Raw genomic sequence first — 9840 nt, 5'->3', positions numbered from 1 at the left:
TCCATTCACTAGACTAGATAAGGATCCAGCTAGTATAACTTATCCTTTAAGAATTTGAGAACCTTTCTGCCGACTCTCTTTTTCCCTGACTATAAATATTGAGTTGCTTACTTCATTTCAATGTAACTGTGCAACAAAACTAAAGAAGAAATAATAAGACTCGCCCTTTCCACTTTCTATCTATCCATTCACTTCTCTAGGCAGTAGCACTAAGAGTTAGTGGTCCGTTACTATAAACTAACATAAATATTTTGAAAGTTAATATACGTTACTAAATTTCTCTTCTCTCTCCTCTCTCTCACTCCTTCTTTTTCTCCAACAAAATCATCAAAAACAACCATTCTCTGAAACAACCATTCCGAGAAAAACCATCCTTCTTCCGATTTAATCGAATCTTATTGATATCGTTGACGGATATCGTTAATGTTGTTAGTGTTGGTACGTTGGTCGAGGATTGGATTAAATCTATTTGGTTTAGGAAACCAATACTTGTGTCCTAAGTAGGGCTGAAACATCATAATTAGTTTCTGTTCGGTTTCCAGCCAATTCAAAACCGAAACCATTACTATCGGTTTCCAAAAGTCTTACCACCACCAAACTATTATCTATCAGTTCGGTTTCTGAATGGTTCTTTCCAGTTTTGGTTTGTCCCCGTGGTTGTTAACCGACAATTATGCCATATTCCTGAAACTGACAGTTCAAAAATTTCAAAAATAAACCGATAGTTCAAAATTTTTAATCCACTTACAGTCTGCAGACATTCACATTCCATACACATTCTAAATTCATAAACATTCTAAGTTCACATATTTTATATGTGATTAAGACAAAATACAAAACATAAATATTACAAATTCAAAATCCAAATTAAACTCGAGATTCAATTTCTGCATTTGCACCTCCAGATTTGTTTTTCAATCTCTTTTTCTCATATGCAAACAATTCTATAACATCTCGTCGTATAGTGACACGAGATGGTACCTTGAATCTCCTCTCAAGTTTACATTTCTTCAAATGGGTAATCAAGGATCTAGTCACATTCTTTTTCATGCCAGCTTTAAGTCTCAGTTTACACATCTTACACGGTGCCAATATTGAAGGTTGAGGGTCTTTTTCAAGGTGTTCCCATACCCATGAAGTTTGTTTACGCTTCTTAGGAGCTGGTGCAGTGGCCGTGCCAGCTTCAGAAACATTGGCAGCTGGTGAAGACGGAAACATTGCATTTGAGTTAACGGAAGCCTGAATATAAACAAGGCAGAAATTCAAATCAGATAACATGTAAAAAACATATCAAAGTGCATTTAAAAAGCATGAGTTAACAATTTTAAGTACTCGTATTAACTCTGCAAAAAGCATATCAAGCATTGTAAAAAACCTGTAGACTAACAATCAATAACTCATCATATATAAAAACAAGAAAGGAACAAACTTTTTGTAGTTTTAACCAAAACCAAAGAACACAAGTTAATGAAACTTCCTAGGAATTCAATTCTACGTCTCTATCTCCTTCTTCATCCTTCTTACTTGTATCAACATAACGACTAGCTAGAAAAATGTAATGCAACAAACTTAATACATAAATTCCCGCAACAATAAAGTACGTAGTAGACTAGTAGTAATCTAACTTATTCTTATTCAGGTCAGTACCACCTAACCATCCAGGATTACTTCCATCCTAATCACATGATGCAGAATGACTTATTCTGTGAATCAGACTCATGAGGAAAGAATTCACGTTACTTGCAAAAGCTAAACTAAAAAAGAATAAAGAACCAACCAAAGTTCTCATACTTGGCGGAAACTGTTTCGCCAAGAATTTTATAATTCCGACACCCGTAAACAGTTTTGTCATACATTTTCAGTCACATTCACCAATTCAAAGAATTCCCCTTCTCAATTTCATATATCAAATATTTTCTAAATACAGAGACAACAAAGCACACAAAATAACGGATAAAAATGAAGACATAGAATTTTACTGAGAAATGAACATAAGAGGCATAATACTTCATTGTATTTCTCAATTGTCTTTTTTCTCTTTTGTTTACATTCACTATAAAGATCATCCAATTACTTATACCACATATACATCACTACAAGCTACATCAATAAAATCAAAGTTCAAGAAAACACCCAAATTTTCGAATTGTTAAGGAAAAATATCTTACTGATGTTGATCCCGATTCCTTCATAGCTTTTTTTTTTTTTTTTTTTGTAAATTGGAATATGTTAAAACAGACTAACTTAGACAGTTAGTAACCATCAATAATAGTAGAGTCATCTAATGTTGGGCTATGAACTCCAACCCAAGCATTATATTTATCTACTTATAAAGCATGCACAATACAAGATGGAGGTTCATTCTTCCAATTAATAGAAGTTGAGAAAGATTTAGCCTACTTAGCAAGGATATCAGCTACATCATTTGCTAATCTAGGAATATAAAAAAGACCTAATTTTTTTTTGGCAAAGGTTAAAAACTCTCTTTAGTTCATCCATTATTGTCTGGTTCTGCCAATTTATTTGAGACTCTTCTCCATTAAGGTAGTCAACAAGGTTCTTACAATCCCCTTCTACGCTAAAATTTGACAAGCCTTCCTCCGTCGCGCATGTTGCTGTCTGCAAAAGCCCTAAAGCTTCTACTTCTTCTGGAGATGAAGCTGTGATAGGTCCTGCTCTGCCTTGCTCGAAGTTCCCTGCATCATTTCTAAAGATTAAAGAAAAACCTGCTGGTACATACATAAAGGTCCAGGCTGCATCTAAATTGAGCTTCTTTTGTGAAGATTTAGGAGCTTTCCAACTTGGTTTCTACTGTTCTAGTTTTGACATGTTTAGTCGAGAATTTGTCCTTGTACCAATACTCTAAATTTCTTTGTATTTCTAGAGATAATTGACTATATGTTTTCTGTTGTTTTTCAAAGGATCTATTGCATCTTTCCTTGCATATAAACCAATTTTTTGTTATGATTATTTTTATGGGGATGATTGTGTTTTCTTTTCCTATCCAGTCTTTACAGACCTCTAAAAAAGTGGTAGTTGTATCGAAATTCAGTTCTACATGGAATGGCTCTGTTTCCCATACAGACTTGGCATAATGACAATGAAAAAAAAGGTGCTCTATGGATTCATGTTCCATACATTCAAAGGTGCAGTTAGGTGTTATATCCTCCATAAATCTGGATAATTTGAGGTTTGTAGACACAAAATTTTGTAAACACTTCCATGTGAAGATCTTTATTCTTTGAGACGCATCTATTTTCCATAATCGCTTCCAGAAGTTGTCAGACTGTCATAGGTTATAGTTATGCACGGTTCTTTCATTAAGATTGTTGTACATGGATTTGACTGTAAATTTTCCTGAGTTAGTTAGGAGCCATCTAAGAGTATCTGGTTTAGTTGATGTTATTCTTATGTTACAAATCTGTTTAGCAATCTGTTCTGAAAACATTTCAAAAACTAAATTAGAATTCCACTTATTGGTAATGGGATCTATAAGATTTCTTACAAGTGTTAAATTGGTGTTGTTCACAGTTTTGTATGTACTAAGATTTTCCTCTAGTTTAGGGATCCAATTATCTTCCCAAATGTTAATGCTAATGCCATCACCTACTTCCCATATGTTATTTTGTTTTACTAACTTGATTCCTTTACTAATGCATTTCCAAATCAAAGAACTAGTTGAAGATATTTTAGCTTTAAAAGCAGAGGATTTCCTGAAATATTTGGGTTTTAGCTGAGTCACGCAAAGAGCCTTAGGTTCAGTTAAGAGTCTCCAAGCAAGCTAGGCTATTAAGGCTAAGTTAAATTTATGAGCATTTCTAAATCCTAGACCACCTTTGCTAATAGGTTTACATAAACAAGAGTAAGATTTAGGGTAGTAGCCTTTATAGTTGGTTTCTTTCCCCCACCAGATGTCTCTTTGTAAAGCATCTATTTTATGAGTGTTTTTTTTGGGAGAATAAAACAGCTCATTTGGTAACTAGCCATACCTGTCAGGGTTGCTTTATTAAGGACCATTTTACTAGCTTGAGCTAGAACCTTACCTATCTAACCTTGCACTTTTTGTTCCATCTTTTCTATTATACCTTCAAAGAGTTTTATTTTTGCTTTATCTATAAAAAGTAGAGTTCCTAAATATGAATCCTTTAGATCATTTTTTTTTTATTTTAAGAAGTTTACAGATCATTCTCTGATGTTTAGGTTGGACTTTTTTACTAAAAAAACTCCAGGTTTATCAAAATTAACTGTCTTGATGATTTGCAAAAATTTTCTATAAGTTGGAGTAAATTATGACATTCTCTAAGGTCTGCCCTAATGAAAACTAAACAATCATCAACAAAGAATAAGTGGGTGATCAGACTATTTTTTGGAGTCATCTTAATGCCATGAATAAGCTGCTCTTCTTCACAGGAAAGAAGCATTCTGGAGAAAATTTCCATGCTGATAATGAAAAGATAAGGGGATAGAGGATCCCCTTGCCTAAGACCTCTAGTTGGTTTGAGATAGCTCCCTGGACTACCATTAAGAAAAAAATCTATAAAAGAAGTAGAGATGCATTGATAGATGAGGTTACAAAATTTTTTGTCAAAACCAAAAGCTTTCAATGCAGTGATAAGGAATTCCCAGTTGACTCTATCAAAAGCTTTAGACATGTCGATTTTTAGTCCTATTCCAGCATGTTTTACTTTCTTTTTCTTAAAAGAATTGATAATTTCCTGAGCTATAACTACATTATCAGAGATTTGCGTTTTGGATAGGAAAGCTGTATGAAAAGGGGAGATAAAAGAGCTTAAGAATGGTTTCATTCTGTTGGCTAGTATTTTTGCTATAATCTTGTAAATGGTATTACATAGTCCAATTGGTCTGAAGTTACTAGGATTTTTAGGGTGCCTGCATTTAGGAATAAGAAAGAGGAAAGTTTTGTTGAGTTTTGGGTGTAGTTCTCCTGTTTTAAAAAATAGTTGTATGGTAGCTACCACTTGTTCACCTACCGTTTCCCAGTTGAGTTTGAATAAACTAGCTGGGAAGCCATCTGGTCCTGGAGATTTGTTAGGTTTTAGTTTTTTCATAACTAACCAAATTTTCTCAGCAGTGGGTATAGAATTTAGGATAACATTTCCTTCCAAAGATATACTAGGTTGTATACCATTAAAAAGGTCAGGGTTGGAAGAGACAGAAAGAGGAGGGTCAAAGAAGAGGTTTAGAAAAAAAAATATGTGAGTGTTTCTTGCATTTTAGTTCTCTTGAAGGTAATATCATTATTGGACATTTTTAGACATTCTATATTGTTCCGTTTCCTTCTCTTTAAGGTTTTTGTATGAAAATTTTTTGTATTTTTTCCGCTAGTTGAACCAAATTGTCTCTAGACTGTTGTTTTGCTATTGCTTCTTAGGTATCATAGAGATGTTCTAATTGAGATAATTTTCTTTAATCTTTTCCTCTTTCTTGTAAACATAGCTAGAGTTGTTCGGGTTTTCTATTTGTGACATGATTTTCTTTATTTGTTTTGAAGGTAAACAAAAGATGTTTTTCTTCCAGTGAGCTAAGTTAATTTGGAGAGATTGGAGGTTGAGGATCAAGGAATTTGTTGGGTTATCCCTAATGCCACGGAACCATGTATCTTTAATAGTTTGGACACAAGAGCTTTTTTTTTGCCAAGTATCATAGAATTTAAAGGTATATTCTAGTTTGATATAACTTGTATCTAAGCTTAATGCTATGGGACTGTAATCTGAACCTGCAGCCACAAAGTGAGAGAACTCAACTTTGGGAAATTGAATATTCCACTCAGCATTTACAACAACTCTGTCTAATCTTTATTGGATGTTAGTTGAACCTTCCCTATGATTGTTCCAAGTGAATTCATAACCTTTAAAACCTATATCTAATATCCCTGTGTTACTTAGAATGTTATGGTAATGTTCACAGTCAGATTTTTTAGAAGGTAACCCCCCTAATTTTTCTTCCTGGCTAAATATCATATTCAAATCTCCTAAGAGAATCCAAGGCAAAGATTGTTTATCTATTTTTTCAGAGATTTCAGTTAGGAAATCCCAAGCAATGTTTCTGTTAGATAGGTAAGGACTACCCTAGAAGCAAGTTATAAGCCATTTTTTGGACTCAGAATTGGTTTGAACTAGCACATTAATCATATTAATGTTCCGTTGGACAATTTCAAAGGAGAACCCATCAACCCAAGCTAAAGCTAAGCCTCATGTTAATCCAATTGGGTCAACTATATGAGTATTGGGGTAATCTTTAATTAGAGATTTAACTAAATGTTTTTGAGATTTTGTTTCAGAAAGAAATAAAATCTCAGGTTTATCTACACAGATTATTTGATTTAGGTAATTCTGAGTGAAAGGGTTGCCACAACCCTGCACATTCCAACCTATGATTTTCATTGTTTGAGAAAACTAGCTCAGTGAAATACTTTAATATGCAAAGGTTAAAAGCAGTAAACATACAAGTAGTAAACAAACAAGTATTATGGTTTGTGAATCTTAGTGAGTCTTACCAAAAGACCTATGCTTAAAAACACTAAAATGCTTCTGAGGAAAAAATTCTAAGAATTAACAGCCGAGCCTAACAAAAATTTAAGTGTTAAGAAAAATTCGATCAGAACCAATAAAAGAGAAATCTAATAAAAATTCTAGGAATTAACAGCTGAGCGCACAATGATCTTAATTAAACTAGAAGAATCAAAACAATTAAAGGAAACAAAATATCAAAATCTAATAAAGATGTTCGTGAAGGTATTCGACTAGGAATGCTTTCCAGGATATTTATCTAAACAGTTAAAGTTGTAGAGTATGGGTCCTAAATCTTTTTCAAATAATGATCCCCTAAAAAAAGCAATTGTTCTACTTCTAGATTGACAATAGCTAATAGTGTATCATACACCTAGGAAATTAAGAAATTAAGAAGAGAGAAATCCTAGAAAATATATCTAATTTGTTTAAGTTTGATGAGTCTAAATCATGAATAAGTTAACGGGAATCTTGATTCTAAAACAGGAGTTTATAAATTGAGTAAATTGCAATTAGGTTAAAAGATTGAAGAAAAAAACCTTTAATTCTTCCCGTCGCTTCGGAGAAGGAGATATTGAGAACGAGATGGGGGTTATGATTCTGATTCATTTCCTTGCTCTATAAGATTTGATCCGAATTGATTGATTTGAAATATTGACTGAGTGACTTTATAGTTACCAGATGATGAGGATGATGCAAAATTATAGATAATCAGAAGCCAGGGTTAGAAGAGAAGGGGAAGAACTGCAGAAGATTGGAATCCAAATGATTCATTTTTAATTTCGTAAGATGAGAAGGATAATCATCATTCTAGAAAGGGAGAGAATCCGTTGGAAATAAACCCGAGAACGCTGAATGTTGTAGCAAACCAGAATCCGGATTGATAGTTGACTCAGCCGGATCGAGAAGGTTCGAAAGTTAGATCAGATCGGTCTGATATGCAAGATGCAATTTCTAAATATTATGAGATGCAATTAGGAATACTAAAATGCACACCCGTGAGCGAGGTACCTAACTATAGAAGGGAGACAAACAAGGTGTCCAATAAATTTCAGCCATGCATATGATAGGTGACTGAGAAGCACAACTATAAAAAAAGGAAAAAAACAATTTAAGATACGAGTTTTCTTTGTGTGAGGAAGCAATCACTGACTTAGATGAGACACTACGACAATTTGGGGGATACAACTATTTTGAAAAGGAGTTAAAGACATGATAGGTCAAGACCTAGCAAAATTTTCAAATGGTTATAAAATAATTGAATAAATAGGAGACTTGAGGAGAGAAAAGTATACGACAAAGCAGGGTAGCAGACTAACGGATTGGAGAAGATTTCTGGACAGTTAAGCGAGGAGAGATTAAGAGGATTGGAAATCAATCTTAAGAAACTTAGGGCGCATAGAAATTGGAAATGAACATACTATAAATGTGCTAGGGTGTAAAAAAGAGGTAGAACGGAAAATATTTTCTATTGTTTGCGTACTTTAACTCTCTCTCATCAAGAAAATTAGCAAGAAGGGAAAATAAGGAGTGTAATCATCAACAGGTTTCAGACAACGTTTTGGTTTCTTCTACAGGAGTCAAAGGATGCCGAAAAGGACAAATACATCGGGTACATTATTACCTATGTGAAGGATGAAGAGAAAAGAAAATTATGCATCCTAATCAGGTGAAGATTATTAGTCGAAATCAGACTAAGATGACAAGGCATGAACTTGTTTCTATTGTGATTCTCAAAAGTGAGTTTCTACCAGGCTTAGATTATGAAAAATGTTATAGCGAAAGAAGATCAGTACCCTCCTAAGCAGGAAAGTTGACAAGATTTTGGAAAGTAGAACAGGTAGATTTAAATAACAAGTATTTTGTTAAACTTAGGAAAGCAGAGGTCTTGTAAAAAAAAAAAAATCCTAAAAATCTTTTTTTTTTTTTGCTTAATTTTCTCAAGACCTATTTTGATTCAGATACAGGCTAAAGAAAAATTAGAGAAGAAATTACGAATAGCTATCAAGAAATCAATGAAGTAGATCACATGACACATAAAAGGAGAGGAAGATGAGAATTATGAGCCGGAGAAAGGAAGATCAAAAAGATAGAAATAGAGATTATGTAAAGGCTGAATAAGAATCTAATTGAATAAATCTGAAAAGACCAGATGATGAGAGATTAGAGATGAGAAACAAAAACTTAGAAATTATTCCCGTTGGTTTAAGATCTTGCACGACCGTTTATATTAACAGGATTAATTCATTGGACTAAGCATCAAAGATCGAGGAAGAAAGATAAAAATATGCTAAGAAAAATAACAAATTTAAAATAAAAAACAAAGTTCTGGAAATGTAATGAGATTGCAAAGATAATTGGAGAAAAGTATGCAGACATGGTTATGAGGATAAAAATGATGAGATGCAATCAAAAATGATGAAAAGTATGGATGATGAAAATTACTGAAAGCGAGATGTAGAACCAGCAATAAAAAATTTCAATCAGTTTTACAATCAATCAATCGACCTATTGAATTAGCTTGTATCAGAAACATCCCCATCATTCTACTCCCTTCCTAGCTTGGGAAGAATCACAAAAGAGAATTACTCGCATGACATTTTGGAATAGAAAATCAGGGGAAGGGAGGAGAGAGGGCAGAGCGAAAAAAGAGCCGTCGAAAAGAGAGAGACCTCTAATTCTGATTTTTTTCCAAACCAAATATCAAAGTTGCAGTTTGTAGGATTCAACGAATTTTGGAATGGATGTTGTTGAATCAAAAAATCAGAATCCTGAATCAAAGAAATCAACTGAATCCTGCAAAAAAAAACAATACATGCAAAATCATTTTAGTAAACCCTAGGTTAAACATAAATCGTGTAAATCAGTAACCCAAGTAGGACATAAATATGATAAAATGATACCTTTTAAAAGCAATTAAATATTCACTTGTTTATTTCGTCTGAAAATGATACCTTCTAGTTTACCCTAGCTAACACTGACGGGTTACAACTGAGTCATGATTAGATTCTATGAGAAGAAGAAGGAGGAGAAGATTAGATTCTACTAGAGATCATGATTCATGAGTCATGATTCATGAGTCATGATTTGATTTTTGAATACATCTTGACAACTGATTTCGATCGCCTTTGGTTTCTGTTCTGTGAACTGAAGAAGGAGGCGAAGAGAAGTGAAGTGAGAATTAGTTTGACGATGTATTTATGTTACTACTTAGGTTATTACGAAGGGTGTAGATTAAATCTTAGGTTTTAATCTAACGGTTGAATATAACCGGTTTTCCAATGGTTTTCGGTTCAATTTAGAGGTCAAA

The 9840-nt window shown here is 33.5% G+C and overlaps 1 long non-coding RNA gene across 1 annotated transcript; it reads right to left on the bottom strand.

Annotated features, from left to right (window-relative positions):
* Positions 1–729: 729 nt before the first annotated feature.
* Positions 730–9212, bottom strand: LOC113361545. Its single transcript, XR_003365178.1, has 2 exons — positions 7070–9212; positions 730–1239 (listed from the first exon to the last, which is right to left on the bottom strand). It is a non-coding gene; the product is annotated as an uncharacterized LOC113361545 (long non-coding RNA).
* Between the last annotated feature and the right edge of the window lie 628 nt (positions 9213–9840).

Source organism: Papaver somniferum, chromosome 3, assembly GCF_003573695.1.
Source record: "Papaver somniferum cultivar HN1 chromosome 3, ASM357369v1, whole genome shotgun sequence".
NCBI classification, from domain to species: Eukaryota; Viridiplantae; Streptophyta; class Magnoliopsida; order Ranunculales; family Papaveraceae; genus Papaver; species Papaver somniferum.
This window is presented reverse-complemented; position numbering and strand designations above follow the sequence as displayed.